The sequence below is a fragment of the Staurois parvus genome, unplaced genomic scaffold (genome assembly GCF_062004578.1).
Source record: "Staurois parvus isolate SC_StPar_1 unplaced genomic scaffold, SC_StPar_1.0 ptg000064l, whole genome shotgun sequence".
In the NCBI taxonomy this organism is placed as follows: domain Eukaryota; kingdom Metazoa; phylum Chordata; class Amphibia; order Anura; family Ranidae; genus Staurois; species Staurois parvus.
In genome coordinates, this window is record NW_028317860.1 from 1,513,541 (window position 1) to 1,531,948 (window position 18,408).

An 18,408-nucleotide genomic window follows, 5' to 3' on the forward strand; every position below is an offset into this window, starting at 1 on the left:
AACATGTCTCTACAGTGATTTTTCATGGTGTTAGACGTGCTTCTTAGCAAGTCTGCTTTGTGAGTCTGATTTCGGGCGTGTGTCTTTTTGTGAATTAGATTGGGCGTCTGCTTATGGGCTCTGCTCAATAGTGAATTAGGTTGCAGGGTCAAAAATGGATGGACGCCCATGAAAATTGGGCTTAAGCCCATAAATATGCGCCCACGCCCAATAGTGAATCAGGGCCTGTATGTCTAGGAATATCAACAGGTTTTTATGTAGACAACAGAAACATTTTTACCAAGAGAGAGCTTGCTGTATAAATTCCACGCTTTAAGTGTCACAACTATCAAACCTTGCCTGGTCAGTAAAAATCCAGTAAAATTACATCTTTTCATTCTCTTGTTTGTCTTTCTTGACCATAAGATTTATTGTGAATATATGCAAGGATGTACAGATAAACAGACATCAAAGAAGAAACCTTGACACATTGCGCACACAGTGTTTATTAGTTAAGATTATATACATCTAGCGCTGTGCGATGATTGAATAGTTCAGCAGGAAACCTCACCTTCCATTTTATCAGGTTGACACTACCAACATAGTAAATGATTCATTCATAAAAATATCAAGATTTAAGATGAAAATAGAATACAATTCAAAGTAACTTTAAACATACAATTAATAGCAACATCATTTTACTCTATTCAAAGGTAAACACCTAAAAATTTAAACAACAAACCCATCTAATTTTATGTAAAACCAAGACAAAAAAAAATTAAGTGGTTTCACCTTTCAGGTGATTTCTGTATTTGCTGAAAATGTTCATACCCTAAGAAATAAAAACTAATTCAACCACCACATCTATGAACTGGTAAGCTGCAATATCTTCAGTTTTTGTCTTGCGGTAAAAATAGTAGAACAGATGTATGTAAATGCTATGTGGAACCAATGTTAAAGTGGTAGTAAACTCTTTTGTTTCATTTTTACCTACAGGTAAGCTTATAATAAAGCTTATCTACAGGTAAAATGAATGTCTCATAAACATGCACCATTTAGGAGATATTCCAGCTAGCAGCAGCTGGTGGCATCACCAGCGCATGCACTCTGAAAGAATGGCATACCCGTGCCATTCCTTCACAGCTCTGTCCTGTGCCTGGGGCTCCTGTACACATGTGCTGGGTTGATGATCTCACAGATAGGCCAATCAAACAGCCAGAGCCCACAAAACCAGAAGAAGATTGAGTGAAGATGGAATCCTTGTCAGGAGTGACTGGCAGCTGCTGGAGGGATCCATTCCAAGCATAAGCCTGGCATAATGTGCTAGTATGCAGTGCATACTAGCACATTATGGCTTAAACTTGCAGTAACTTTACTACCGCTTTAATCTCTGTTATATGAAATATGTTCAATAATAAACAAAAAGAATCCCTGTTAAACCCATAGTAAAAAAGTGCAAAATAGGTGTTCTTTAAATTCTAAATGAACATTTCTGTGCATGGCTGTTTTGCATTACTGCAGTAATTAAGCAACGTTAAGTATAGCATTAAAGGAATAATTCTACTCCTTACAAGTATAACTTTAAAAGTTTTATACTTTCTTAGTCTTCTTTCTGGAGGTATAGGTTCTGTAATAATACTGCAATATTAAATTATGTCAAGTGAAAGAAGGAGCAGGGATGTTGACCTTTACCACAGATGCCATAACAGACTGAAAATTAGAAAAGTGGATTAAACTGAGGTAGTAATTACTTTATGAACATACCCAGGGGAAAGACATTTAATGAAATACATGTTTTATTTCTTGCTGAAGATATCTCGGAGTCATTAGTTTGTCAGACTTACTACACTAGTGACTTTGTTTATGGACTTTGTCTGAAAGTTAACTGTTTCTTCATTCTGCAAACTTTCAGTGACTTTACAAAATATTAATCATGTAATACATAAAATGCTGATCTCCATTCATTTATTCATTGCTGGTTTACATATAGTAAAATATAAATGAAATAATATGCATATTCTTGCTGTTTATGGATTTTTCATTCTACTACCAAACTGCATGAAGTGAATTAAGAAATTAAATTGCAATGCAACACATTTTTGGGTTATAAATTGAATGTCTCCATATGAATATAAAATCTCACAGTTTAATAATCATGTTTTTCCAAAGATATAAATAGATTTGTTTAACTAAGTACCATTATAAATTGGATTTCCCTGTTTAATATCTATACAAAAATATGTTAAATATGTTTTATTATTTTCACTCTACTATGAGATAGATAGATATTTTTTATTTTTATTTTGGGGGGGGGGATCATTTAGACAAAGGCATATTACAATGTTATTTGAGAAACAATATGCTATTTAGCCAATAGAAAGGAACATACTAAGTAAAATAACTATAATACAAAGGATAAAGGAGGCTTATCCACTAGCAAGGCAACCGTAAATCAGTCTCTTCCTTCTCCTATTGCAGCCTGGGTAGAGGGTGGTGCAATGCTCTTTTGTACGTGCTGAGCTGAATCAGAGGAAATATTTGCTGTAGGAACCATACAATGTCATCAATGTCCTTTTAAGAATCTTAATTATTTCTTTATAATCATTATGATGTGATATTGGTTAGAATTAAATATGTGACCAGTAACACATAATATTGGCTAGCTCAGTATCTTTACTGTGATTTAATTAAAAATTGTTATCGATTATACTGTTAGAATGTTTTAACATACTGTATATCTACTTCAATTACTACCTAGAGTTAAATTAATTTACAGTGCTATAGGAAACTTTCCATGTTTGTCTTTGGCTGTGATACTTTATCATAAAATAATTTAGGTATATAATATAAACGTTATATTTTATGCTTTTAAATAATGTCACTGCTTTTTAACTGGTGTGTGTAATGCTGTAGAGCTATCAATTGATTGATGTTAATAGAATATTACATTTCAATACTCTTTGATGTTCAGGTGCTGTTTTCAGAGTGACATTACATAATTAATAATGTCTTTAACAGATCAATGTAGCATCAGTTTTGATATTTTATTTCGTGTCTAGCATGTATTATTAACTCTGTGCAAAATACAATTTTTAAAATGATCAGTATTACTTTATATCACATATTCCAGATTTTTAATGTCATTTTTAGAGTTTTACCCTCACCTTGTAAAACAACCTATTTGAGTTTAAAATAGAAATGAAAGGCAAAACATTTGTGTATAAATATAAAAACAACATTATATATATACATTTTCTCTGTTTAATAAGTGGTCACATACCCTCTGTTTTCAACTGCATTGAGCTAGGGGAGAAGAAACAGCAGCACACTGATCTTCATAGTGAATGGCTGTGCAGGGTGGCTGTGTCTGGATAAGTCTGATCATTGGAAGAGAGCACACTGAGTTCCCAGCACAGCTAGAGAATTGACCACAGTGTATTCTCATGCCTAGTGTAGTCAATTTTTAATAGGAGAGAAGGGGGACTGGCAGGAACACCAGGGAGTTCACACAAAGGAAGCAATACAAAGAGAACAGGATACTTTTTCATACAAGCCCATGGCACAGCAAGCACATACTGTATCAGGAATATGAAATTGTGGGTTTACATATTCTTCGAAGTGATATAAAAGATTAGGCAAAGGAAAATGAGCTTTGCTTCATCAGGACTTTGAATAAGGCTTATTCTATGATAGAAGGAAAAATGTGTACAGTAAGTACTGTATACTGCTTACTATGAGCAAAGTGTTCACTTTTTATATATTTTTAAATTAATTCTCATATTAATAAAATGATTGCATTTTATTATTCAGATCATTTTGAGTACCTTAAAAGTCTACTTTAGATATTTGTGGTACATATTATAATTTGGATGTGGTACTTTATTACTGGAATAGCCCTATGTCTTCTACATAATTGGTTTGTTAATGGAAGTTTAAACAAATTATTACTATTTTAATTCTTAATTAATATTTTTTTGCACATGATAAAAATACACATTTTAGGCCTAAAGATTACTTAGAACCCCTAAAACATTACATATTTTATATTAAAGGCACACAAAATAATTCTAGTAAACCTAAGCGCAATTTTGGGTAAAAAATTAAATATGACATTATGTTGCATAAAAACATACCAATTATGTCACACCTCCAAATTACTCTCACCCATGAAATAAAGAAAATATTGTACCCAAAACTGTCCAAAGGCAACATTTTAAGAGTCATTTTAAAAGCATTTACAGGTCATCAACCTAAAGTTGACAGTGAATGATGGCTTGTGTTTGATCAGCTCCTGCCCCAGCCAGAACTCTGGAGACTGACAGCTTTGAATTTCGAAGTGTTCAGACCTGAGCGAGCACTTCTTGGTTCATACTGTGCAAGGGAGACTAGCAGAAGGATGTTTGCTGATCTCCCACCACTCTGCATCCTGACAACCACCATGGAGGTCCCAGACACCCAGAAAAGACAGCTGAGTCCTAAACACCTGGCAAGGGGTGTGGTCAGATGGGGGAGCAGCACCTTCATACACATGTGGAAGTGATTGGGCTATTGACAGACTGCATCATATCATATGCTATTTTTTATTTTGGCCACAATTTGACTTTCCACAAAGGAGTAGGCCAAGTTTATAAATTATAATATAATATATGACATAAGTATGGATGACTGTGAAGTAATTATACAGTAAAAATTCCCATGCTTGAGTGAGAGCACATAGATTATGTTTTTTAAGGGAAGGCAAGTAATACAAAAAGTAAAGATGACATGAAAATATTGTCATTGTTATTATATTACATAAATAGATAATTACTAGACTACAAAACCACACACATGTTCATCAAGTTCTCACAAACTCCAGCACTCCAGATCAGATAAAGGAAACATTAATTTATTATACTCTATATGGTATTTGTTGGAGCACTATTGCATTTAGGGGTATATTTATATTGCAGTTTGTATTTGCAGGTGTATCTTTTTTGTGTTATGTGTTATGAATTACAGTGATTGATCCACCTGCAATGAACAAATCCTCCTAGGCAGGGCAGTGGTGAAGAGGTTAGCACATCCACCTAGCAGCACTAGCGTCATTGGTTCAAATCCCAACCACAGCAACTGCCTGGAGTTTGCATGTTCTCCTTGTGCCTGTGTGAGTTTCCTCCCACAATCCAAAAACATGCTGGTAGGTTAATTGGATCCTGCAATATGTGTACTGTTTGTTTACATTTCAGTTAGGGATCTTAGACTGTAAGCTCCTTGAGGGTAGGGACTGATGTGTATGTACAATATATGTATAAAGCGCTGCATAAATTGACAGCACTATATAAGTACCTGTAATAAATAACATTTTGTGAATGTCACATTCACTGCTTTGTATATGACACTTGGGGGTTTATTTACTAAAGCTGGAGAGTCCAAAATCAGACTCCCTTCTGCATAGAAACCAATCAGCTTCCAGGTTTCATTGCCAAAGCTTCATTGAACAAGCTGAGGTTAGAAGCTGATTGATTTCTATGCAGAAGGGAGTCTGATTTTGGACTCTCCAGCTTTAGTAAATAAACCCCTTAGGGTCCTTTTCTCTTGATCTATTTCCTATTTGGAACATTTCCCACATTAACCCCTTCAAGCTGGCTCCTGGCTGCTCTTTAAGTGAGGTTTAATGCCAGAAGGTTAAGGGCCTTCCCAACCATGTGGCCACTGAAAATCTCCCTGTAAAAAAGACTAAAGGTTTAAACATTATCATTGGGCCAGTTATACCCTGTTTGCACTTGATTTATTCCTGCAAGGATGGGCAGGTATGTCTCCATTTGCTATACACACAAGATAAGTATTGCTTATTTTACAATCAGGACAAAACAACTACATAAGGATAAAATCACCAATAAATACAATCAAGTCATGTAAACTTGGTTTGCTTACATTCAGCAACTTCAGCTATGCTGAAAAAACTAATTTATCTGTGTCAGTTGAGAACAAGTTTATAATCCATGCATTTTATGTGTAGGATGATGCCGTACAGCTGAAATTGATTGTATTAAGTGAACATATTATATTTGCAGCTATTAATTTTCTTGGATACACAATAGCAGGGCATTTTTATAGGCAGCTTTAATTTCCTGTTCTAAACCCAAAAGTTTAAGGAACATTTTTTTACACTAAAACTGAGTAATTGCATTATGTATAACTGCATTTTTTCCATAATTTTTTTAACTATTGTATATCATTACATCCTTTAAGTGTGATTGGGCGGGACATGATTATACTTTACATAGAAAGAATGAATAACAGCTGGCAACTGCCATAATAAAATAAAACAAAGATAAAAAGAATAATTTAATTGAGTGTTGCCTCCTTTTATAATAGAATGTATACACTGTATATACAGTTGCAAAGTATACAATACTTAATTCACGCAAAATCCCAGTGCAGTAAATAAAGCAGTGATACTATTATTATACTTAGCAGGACTTAATAATGTACAACTATTATGATTGTGCCCCATATAATTTGTTGAAAAAGTTTAAGATGACAGTTACTCATCGAGTCTCAGGTCTACAGGTCATTGAAATTGGAAAGAGCTATTACCAATGCACTAAGTGTCATTAAAGAAAACATTAATAACACATATTGAAAGGAACCATTATGAGATGCATTAACATAGTTGTACCACTGACAGAAAAAAAGGCTAAAACTTTCAACTTCACATACAAGATGTTCCTTATAGGTTCAAAAAAAGGCCATTTAACATGTCTGTGATTAAATAAAAGTAATTGAACAAGTTCTGTATAAAGCATCAGGTTCTACTTACCTTGCTTAGCTTTTCTCAACATTTTCACATTTTATTAGCATGAAAAAATCTGTAAAGACATTTAACCCTTTTGGTGACAGATGTAAATGCATATCATTTGAGTTGTGATTGTAACGCCTGATTCGCACATCCTAAACAGTCATGTGGAAAGTATGCAGGCAGCTGAGATCCCAAGTGGTCCAATCAGCAGCATTTGCCTCCTGCACAACTGAATGGCAGACTGACAGGAGCCACACGTGTCTGCACATCCAGTGGTTACCTGAAGTTAGGGACAGATGTATGCCCATGGATGCAATCTATCTGCATCCAGGGGTGTACAACTCTACCTAACTACTACATATACAGATACATGTGGATACATGAAAACTAAACTAGAAATGCCGCGCTAGATAAAACTGATAAATAAAAAATTATAGTGATAATATATGAAATAATAAAATGTCCCATACATGTTAAACATGCATAATTAAGCAGTTCATAAAATGAATAACAGGTGATCCACTAGATGTAGCCGTATATCAGGAGAAGCTGTGTCAGGAACAAGTGATAAAAATGCGCACTCACCGGACGCGGTATAATCAAGCACATGTAATCAATATCCCCAACTGGGGAAGCCACCGCTGCCACATCTCCTCCCCACTGCTCCACTCAACCGTGTCCCTGCCCCGCACAGCCCTGAGCCCCGCTCCATCTGACGGAGGCGCCCACCAATGCCTAGCCCATTCCGGACATCGGCCTGCACCACCTCCGGACGCCGGCCTACACCACCTCCTGACGCCGGCCTGCACCACCTCCCGACACCGGGCCCCTCAACACCTCCTGACGCCGGGCCCTCATCACCTCCCGAAGCTGTGCACTCAACGCCTCCCGACGCCGGGCCTCCAGCACCCCCAACGCCAGGCCTACAACACCTCCAATCAGCGCGTACTACGGCTCATCCAGCCGCCACACCACTGTGCCCACCGACGCCGTGCCACAACACCCATGGACACCAGCCTACATCACCCACAGACTGCAACCAGCCAGCTGCGGCCCCAGCTGCCCACCACTTCCACTCCCCTTCTACGATTGGACACTGTTGAACTCCGACATGGCATAACAGACTCTCCCCATCCTCACGTCCTGACTGAAACCTCCCTCCTCTCTGACCTGATCAGCATTCTGCCCACCCTAGCATGCCACCTGCACTCCTCCTCCACGTTCTCCTCTCCTCCATCCCCAAACTTGCCTCCCTCTACCCCCCTACTCTCCCAAAACAGCTCTACATTGCACCCTCACTTCTTCCTTCCCCCCTCTACGGCTCTCCCCACCTCCTCCTGATACTCCACTCCCCCGCCGACCCACATGCTACCACCAACAGACCCACGCGCTGCTGCACCTCCCGTTCCCATGCCACCTTCCTCACCCTCCTTCTGCTAACCGCCGGTGACATCTCCCCGAACCTTGGCCCCCCATCTCCCCACTCCCCCTCCTGGCACCCCCCTACTCACGCCAACCACTGCAACCCCCTCAATCTCATATCTGTCCCCCTCCTCCCCACATCCACCCCTCCCCTCCCCTCCCCTCCCCTCTCGATTGCACTCCTGAACGCCCGTTCGGTTTGCAACAAGCTCACCGCCATCCACGACCTCTTTGTCTCCCACTCCCTCAACCTCCTAGTGGTCACCGAAATCTGGGTACAGACAACTGACTCCACCTCCCCTGCTGCTCTCTCCTATGGAGGCCTCATCTGGACCCATTCACCAAGACTGAGCGAGCGCAGAGGCGGAGGGGTCGGTATGCTCCTACCACCGATGAGCACCTTCCAGGTCCTCCCTAACCCCCCCTCCCTATCCTTCTCCTCCTTCGAGGCCCACTGCATCCGGCTCTTCTCTCCCACCCCCTAAGGATTGCGGTAATCTATCGGCCTCCTGGTCCCGCATCCCCCTTCCTAGACGACTTTGCCGCCTGGCTTCCCTTCTTCCTCTCCTCCGAGCTACCGACCATCATCCTAGGCGACTTCAATATCCCAATCAACGCCAACAGCCTGGCGACTTCCCAACTCCTCCTTCTAACCTCCTCCTGCGCGCTCACACAGCACACACAGTCCTCCACCCACTCCAGTGGAAACACCCTGGACCTCGTTTTCTCCCACCTCTGCACCCCCCACGACTTCACTAACACCCCCTTCCCCCTCTCTGAGCACCACCTCCTCACATTCTCCATCTCCCCCTCCCTCAACTCCCCCCCGCCCAAGCGTCTAACCATCACCCGCAACCTCCGCAATCTAAACCCGACCCATCTCCACCCAGCAGCTGACCGTCTGTATGACAGTATCCTCCCTCTGTCATGCCCTGACCTGGCCACCACTGCATACAAGGACTCACTGTCAGCTGCCCTTGACTCCCTGGCACCCCTAACCACACGTAGCATTAGACCCCGACCGCTTCCACCCTGGCAAAACGACCACATGAAATGCCTCAAATGACGCAGTCGCGAGCTGGAACGCTTATGGTGCAAAACCAGATCCCCTCATGCGTACTCCCTCTATAAATCTGCCTACCTCGCCTACACCACCTCCCTCCACGCCGCCAAGCAAGCCTATTTCATAACCCTTATCAACACCCTCTCCACCTGTCCTCGCCGGCTCTTCTCCACTTTCAAATCCCTGCTCTCTCTCCCCCACCTCCACCCAGCACCTCACTCACCGCCCACGAGATTGCCAATCACTTCCAAAACAAGATTGACGCAATCCGTAAGGACATTGTCAACTCACAATCCACCTCTCCACCCAGCCTCCCGCCCTCCTCCAACCCCTCAACCCTCCCCTCCCCCGACCTCATAGCTGCACTACTAATGCCCCGCACACCATCACCTCCCCTACACTCCGCTCCTTCAGCCCAACTACCCTTGAGGAGGTCTCTAAGGTCTTCACTGAAGCCCGCCTCACCACCTGCCCCCTGGACCCTATCCCCTCACAGCTCCTCCAGTCACCCCCCCTCCATCATTCGCTCCCTCACCCACATCTTCAATCTCTCCCTCTCCACCGGCACCTTCCCCTCCCCTCTAAAGCACGCACACATCACCCCCATACTCAAAAAACCCTCCCTCGACCCCACTAACCTTCACAACCTTAGACCCATCTCCCTGCTGCCTTTCACCTCTAAGCTCCTTGAGCATCTGGCCTACAATCGCCTAAGCGCCCACCTCACTGATAACAACCTCCTTGACCCCCTACAGTCTGGCTTCAGTCCCCTGCACTCCACCGAAATCGCCCTACTTAAAATCACCAACGACCTGCTAAGTGCCAAAGCCAATGGCCACTATTCTATCCTCCTGCTCCTCGACCTCTCCGCGACCTTCGCCACTGTTGACCACCCTCTTCTCCTTGCCAAACTGCACTCCCTTAGCATCAGGGACGCTGCTGTCTCCTGGTTCTCCTCCTACCTTTCCCATGCTCCTTCAGCGTCACCTACAACACTACCACCTCCCCCTCATTCCCCTTTTTTGTCGGGGTCCCCCTTAGTAAAGAAGTAAAGAAAGGCCTTAGGAGGAGCCAACAGAGCGTGACGTCACAGCCGCCCGAAGCCACGAGGAGGCCCAGCGGCCATCTTTACTAAGGGGTCAGTACTACTCTGCATCTATCATTGATATATTGGGAGTGTTTACTACCCTGTTTTATACTGCATCTTCTTGAAATAAAGTCTTTAACCTTACTACACTATGGGCACTGTTTTTGGCTCCCATTGGAGCTAATTGATTTCCAGGACATCTCACCATTAACCACCACCACCAGAGGGAGGGAGCTCTGTATCCAGTACATGCACCCATTCAGCCTTAAGGGGATCTCTGGACCTGGAAGCCTTCACCATATACCACTGAGACAGAATACCAGGATTACTTACCTCTAGATGGTGCTCACCTTCTCCACTTTCCTAAGGGATCCGAGTGGATATTGATTACATGCGCTTGATTATTGCGCGTCCGGTGAGTGCGCATTTTTATCACTTGTTCCTGACACAGCTTCTCCTGATATACGGCTACATCTAGTGGATCACTTGTTATTCATTTTATGAACTGCTTAATTATGCATGTTTAACATGTATGGGACATTTTATTATTTCATATATTATCACTATCGTTTTTTATTTATCAATTTTATCTAGCGCTGCACTTCTATTTTAGTTTTCATGTTTTAAGGTTTGCTGAGATTACCTTGAGTGCATTAGCTGCTGGTTTTGGAGCGCTCACATGTGGATACATGCTTACAGCTGCAGATAGGTCTGGTTATTTTCAGCTAGTCTTTCAGGTGTACCGGCTGAGCAGCCGCTGATAATAAGAACACCTGGAATCCCCAGACCTTAAAATAAAAAGTTGAAAGATATATCAGAAACTAACACTTCCGAATGTTTCAATCTCTACCATACCCTTTGTCATGATGCAAAGGTGGTGGATTCAATCACCACCAAAACAGAAAAATAATGACATTTTTGGGAAGGTGGTCAGTCCACCTGACAGTGCCAGAAAAATGTAAGTGGTGGGGTGCAGAGTATTCCAAGACCAGGCTGCTGGTGCCACTTTGCACTGTGTATTGTATTTTGCCAGACAGCTTTTAGAACACAGCTCTGCAGAACAGGATCCGAAATCTCTTGATTTAAAATCTAGGACACTTAGTAACTATAAAGTTCTCACAACAGGTTTCCTGGTGGAGGATCATGCCTGTGTAATGTATGAAGGTAAGGATTCATTTAGTCTCAACTTGGAGAGCATGTAACAGGGTGACAATACTGGAATGCAGTTGGGAAACAGGGCAGAATGTTGTCACCATATTATAGGAAGTGCATGATCAAGGACATTCATAGCAGGATGCCTAGGTTTTGTTCTATAGAAAGCTGCAGTTTCACAAAAGATTCAAAATGATTTTTAAAAGTACATTAACATTTTAAAGCTTAATAGATATTATAATGATAGAGTTTAAATCCACTTGCATGGTGTAAGTTACACAAAAATCTATACGCATATATTAATAAAACACTCACATTGTATAACATATGTAAACATATACTGTATTTACCATTGGGTGCCAAAAAAGTTGTTTTTGTGCTTTATTGGCAAAGTTCTGAAACAAATGGGAAATATTGCACATTAATATCTTTTAAATATCAAAATGCAAATGCAATATAAATAACATATTTTTTTGCTGTGCTAGTGGTTTCAGTGCAATGAGTTTCAGTGTCTCGGTCATTAAGACCTGCAGATTACTAAACCAAAAAAATTAATGAAGTACATTAACGGGGAGATTTACTAAAACTGGTACATACAGAATTGGGTGCAGCGGTGCAAAGAAACCAATCACTTTCTAGGTTTTGTTGTCAAAGTTTAATTGAACAAGCTGAAGTTAGAAGATTATTGGTTAGCCGCTTCCTGTCCACCCTATATAGAAATACTGCTACAGGGTGGCACGGGTGCGCAAAATCACACCCACACATATATATATATATATATATACAGTATATATATATATATATATATATATATATATATATATATATATATATGCGATTTATGCAAGCCATGAACAACAGTGTGCTTACAGTGAAGCACACAGACAAAGCTTATAGTAAAACAGCACACAGTTAACCATTTGATCTCCCCACATGTTAACCCCTTCCTGCCCAGTGCCATTAGTACAGTGTCAGTGCTTTTTATCAGCATTGATCACTGTATTGGTGTCACTGGGGATTTCAGTGACACCAAGCCAGTACCCCCCAGTGTCAAAATGTCTGACGCAGTCCCACTATAAGTCTCTAATTGCTGCCATTACTAATAAAACAAAACAAAACAAACAATTCCCAGTATATATACCGCCATTTGTAAACGCTAATACTTTCACGTAAACCAATTAATTTAAACGTATTGGGATTTTTTTTTGAACAAAGACATGTAGCAGAATACATTTTGTCCTAAATTTGAGGAAATTTGATTTTTTAAATTTTTTTACTGGACATGTTTAATAGCAAAAGTCAAAAATGTTTTTTCTCAAAATTGTTGGTCTTTTTTTTTTTCATAGCGCAAAAAACAAAAAATGCACAGGCAATCAAATACCACCAAAAGAAATCTCAATTCATGGGAAAAAAGGACATAAATTTCATTTGGGTGCAGCGTAACTATAGCCGATAAAAAATACTAACCTCTGTGTCACATATAAAGTTCCAGGAGAAAAAAAAATATTAGACAGTGTTTATAGCAATTGATGTAGTTTTAGCTATTTAAATTGAAATATGAAAATCTAGAAATAGGTGGGCAGCAACACATTCTATGACCTCATGTACTTATGACAGTATAATGCCGTTCGTGAGAAAATAATGTTTCATCCCTTGCTCAGTTCCTGACATTATTGGCTGGATAGCTTGTTCATCCTATTAGTTACAGCAGAATGATGCTGAAGTAACATCAGTACAAAGAAGATTGGTTGTTATGGTTACTGCAGTGACAATTAGCAAGTTTGGATAAGAACACTTTATTGAATAGGTTTGTGTGACTTTGAACCAAGGTATTACTTGATCTTTTTCCTCTAAATGAATTCAAATCACTCTGGGTAGAAGTAATCTTGTAAACCTCTTTTTGTACTTATTTGTCATCTTTATGTTATAATTTAAACTGGCAATAATGTTGGCAGTTCAAGGTCTTATTCCAAAAGGTATAGCATAGAAGAAGAAGCGGTATGAAAATGTGCAATGTTTGTGGTAAATAGAAGGATTTTCAAGGCACAAGTTGAGGAATGGAACACTAAAACTAAGATGTTAATGGCCGTCGATATTGTTGTAGTATCTGTGGAAACCCCAGAGATGGGAAAGGTAAAGGTAAGTGTTGGAATACACTTGATCTGCATAATTCAAGTGCTACCCATCTTCTTTATGTGTTATATTATCTATAAGGGCTATATACAGAATATCTAAAAGGTTATGGGCAGAGACACAGACACCCAGTAATAACAGGCTACAGCAAATGAGTGCACAATACAGCAACGGAAAGAAGACTGCAACCGAATAAAAGAAAATGGTCAGTAACACAGCAACAAAGCTTTCATTTGCAAATATGACAAACTAGAACTACCAGTCTTGGAAATTGCCGCTAAAAGGAGAAGGTGTATGGAAATGTATACATGAAGTCAGGCCAGAACACCTTTCAGATGAATGGTTAGAGAAAGATGAAAAAGCTCAGAGCACAATCTCTCTTAACATAGAAGATGATCAAATCATACATATATGTAAGTGGGAAAATGCTAACGAAGTTTGGAACTGCATTCCTTCAAAGTACAAGATGATGTAGTGATAAGGTTTTTGACATGTTTAGGTGGAGACACTCTAAAGATTTAACAACATCAGGGCATGAGATAGTAAAACTGCTGACTGCATAGTCAGCATTATCCAAACAAGCAACAAAGTCATACTATGTATCCCCCACCCCCTCCCTTCTTCCTCCTACAATCTGGACTCACTGATAGTGGAGTGTCTGGATAAAAAATAGAAAGGTGTACCTATAATGATCACCCCTGAAGGGGCCACTGGAAATAACCTAGGTTTCCCTTACATGTTCAGAGGCTGCCTGCCCTGGTGCTAGTTCCAAACCACACCAGCAAACTCATGCTTATTCTAGGAGTATCTTTTCTGAAGTTTTATGGCAATGTTTGAACAGGAGAGAGGAATAAGAGTGCAAGATACTTGCTCTGCCTCCAGAAGGGGGATATATTATGTGGGTCTTGCCTGCGATATTAAATTTGACCACTAGATGGAGTTGGAAATAAATCTACTGTTTTACAGAAAATAGAGAGAGTTTAGATAAGAGTTAAGAGTTAATACAAATTTCCATAATTCTGAGAAAAAGAAAATATATGCATTTTGGGAGCTCAGACTCCATTTTAGAAACTGGGAGAGAAGGAGTCAGCTATCAGAGCACATGTTGGACTAAGACATGCATCCACTTGCATCTGCTAAAGGCAGCATCACTGGTGAGAATCACTTAACATTATCTATAGCCATAATTATTCACTGTTTTTCTGAATGCTTCATATATTGATTATAAGTACAGAACTTCTGTTCTGTTATTTCTTAATAGTTTCACCATACCCTGTTTTGTCAATAAAACTTCAAGAAAACATTCAATCTGGCTTATTGCAGAATAGGAGGGTTTAGCTGCGTGTTGAGTTACACACAGGGAATTGTATAAAGAGAACAGAACAATGCTCCAAAAATTCAAGCGGGTACAGGGGGACAAATTCTCAAGCAAAGTTCTTCATTAGCAGCCTGAAGTATTTCTGGAGATTGAGGGTACAGCCAGCCAGTCCACGAACACTCACAGTCCTGATAGCAAACTCTGGTGTTTAACCCTCAAAACACATGTGTACATGAAGCTCTAGGCAAAAGGTCCTACTCACAGTGTCTAGAGACAGCTCTCCAACCAGCTTTCCTGGTTCGTCTGAAGTTTCAGAGTAAAGGGGCTTTCTTCAGCCCATCTTCCTAAGGTAGTGTCCTCCTGCAAGTGTCTTTCAGCATATGCTGAAGCCTGAATGCAACAGGAGCTGAGTCCGCAAAAGAGAGAAAGAGAGACCCCTGAACAAGCTTTCCCAAGCATTGATCTCATCCCAGCCACCATCTGGGTGCCCCCTTCCAGAGACTGGTTGAGGTCAAATAAATATTCATAGCCCAGAAATTGATACTCCTATTTCTGGAAGCTTCTTCCAGAGGCAAGGAGGAGCAATCACTCCCCAGGTTTAGGGATATACCTGACCAGACCTGCAAAATAATATATAATATTTATAATAATATCTTTTTTGTTCAAGGGTTTTTTTCAAAGTTTTTTAGTGTTCCAAAATCCAAAATGGCACTTGCTAAATCTTGAACTTGAACAATTTAAATGTCTTTATTCGGGTCCAAAATTTTAATGGAATATCAAGCTTATGTGGACATCAAGGATGCTTACCCATTTTTTTCAACCAAACAATGTTACCTTCGCTTTGCTGTCAGTACTCAACAGCAGTACCAATTTGTGGATAAATCAAATGGTGAAGCATCCTAGCTCCTCTTAATGTGATGATGTCACCACCCACCTGACGCGTTGAGCTGAATACAGCTTTTTCAAAGGCTTAGGTCAGTGTTCAGCATCACGCTCAAAGTATACTCCAATCAAGTTGCCATAACAGGTAAAAACAACAAAGTTGACAAGTTTTTGAGAACCAAATGACTTAAAATCTGAATTATATCTATAATGGTGATGGACAGAGCTAGGATGCCATGCTGGGGAGTGTCTGGTAATGCTGTTGTGATATGCCTACTGAATTTTACTAAATGTGAGTGCAATTTTAAAACTTTAATAATAAAGTAACTTTAAAATAAATGTGATTAGCATGCTGCACTATAGAAAGAGATGAAAATAAATTAATAAACAGCAACTGAAAAAGATCATCAAAGTATACTTGAACTACTCACCCAAGATTAAGGGCTAAATTCTGGCCCCAGGGACTACTTGTGTACAAGCTAGGTAAGTGTCTTAAAATCTGAATTTGAGATTCAGGTACTTTATTTCCCATAACTGAATATTCTGCATACCACAATCCCCAAACCTATACAATGATTACCTTAAAGTGCAATAAAAATCAATACATTGTGGATAATTAAAAATTATACGTACATATCCGAAAAGATGAATGTGTATAGCACATTGGGGTTTCTATACTACAGGAGTGGATTTTTCAATATGAAAAAGTGAATGCTTACTTTGCTTAGTGAATAAAGAAATACAGTTTTCTTCAATCATCTAATCATGTACAAGCAAAAATCCTGTTTTTACCTTGCACATGATTGGATATACAAAGTAAATATATTTTCATCGTATTCATTAAGCAATTTGCTAAATTAATATTTACACTCTTTTATAAATCAACCCTATTACATGTATGTCATACAAATTTTAGAGACTTTAAGATGTATTTACAAAAGGAATAGAGACTGCTCACATGGAAAAGTGAATTTTCAAGTTTACAAGTGTGTGTAAACGTTCACTTAGCAGCTTAGTAAGTAACAAGAAGCTATGTTCCCTTTGAATGCCCAATCATGTTAATAAAAAACCTTTTTTGCACTTTCCCTCACTTCACCTCATTTACTTAGTTAAGTGAACATTCACATTTCTAGGTAAACAATCACTTCCCCTTTAGTGAATCAATATCATTGATCCATGTGATTTTTTTTTCATTATCTTCTTTTAAGAAATCTAGTTATTCGCCCTGGTAATATGCTAACTATTAAATGATACAGTATTTGAATACTATCTAAGAAGCTGCTGCCAATAACATAATATATTTTCTAATTATTTTGGAATGTTAGTGAACAGAAAGCTACACATTGTTGTTCTGTAAATGTTAATTTCAAGTTTTAAATTAAATGTAGCATATATTTATTTAGTTTAACACAGCAGCTAATAATAGAAGCCTACTTTGTGCTGTTGTGTTGTTGTTTGTCCTCTGACCTCTTTTGTACTTTGTAATGTGTTCCTGCTTCACTGAATTTCTATATATATGATATGTATAGAATGCTGTCCTTCAAAAATACAATTCTTGTCTCATCACTGCCAAACAGACCTATTTTATCACTCCCATTAACACCCTCTCACGCAATCCCCGTCAACTCTTTTATACCTTTAATTCTCTACTTCGTCCTTCTCTACCTCCACCCACTAACTCACTCACTGCCCAGGAAATCTCTAATCACTTAAAAAATAAGATTGATACAATTTGTGGTGAGATATCCACTGTACAGATATCTCCCTCACCCTACACCCCCTTGTCCACCTGCACAATCTATACTTCCCTTGTTTCACCCAGCTACTATAGAGGAGGTTGGTAAACTGTTTTCTAAAGCTCACCTAACCACCTGCCCCCTGGAACTTGTTCCCTCGCAAATACTACAGTCACCCTCTGGCTCTATCCTTCATTCTTTAACTCATATCTTCAATCTCTCCCTTTCTACTGGCATCTTCACCAACTCTCTAAAACATGCGCTGGTCACCCCCATACTTAAAAAAGCCTCACTGGACCCCGCCAATCTTGGCAACCTAAGACTCATCTACTTTCTCCCTTTCATCTCCAAACTACTTGAATGTCTAGTCTACAACCAGCTGAGCTGCCACCTTATTGAAAATAACCTTCTCGATCTCCTTCAGTCTATATTTTGCCCACACCACTCCACAGAAACTGCTCTCATAAAACTCACAAACAACTTACTAACCACTAAAACCAATGGTCACTATTCTGTGCTCTTGCTCTTGGACCTCTCCGTTGCCTTTGACACAGTTGACCACCCCCTCCTCCTCAAAAACCCTATTTTTCTGTGACCGTACTCTCCATTGGTTTGAATCTTACCTATCTCACTGCACCTTCAGTGTCACTTACAACTCTACTTCTTCCTGTCCTCCTCTTACTATAAGGGATCCCTCAAGGTTCTGTCCTTGGACCTCTCCTGTTCTCAATCTTCACTTCTTTCTTGGGTCAGCTGATAGCTTCCCATGGTTTCCAATACCATTTCTATGCTAATGGCACACAAATCGATCTTTCTACTCCTTAGCTCACCCCATCAGTTTCTTCACGTATC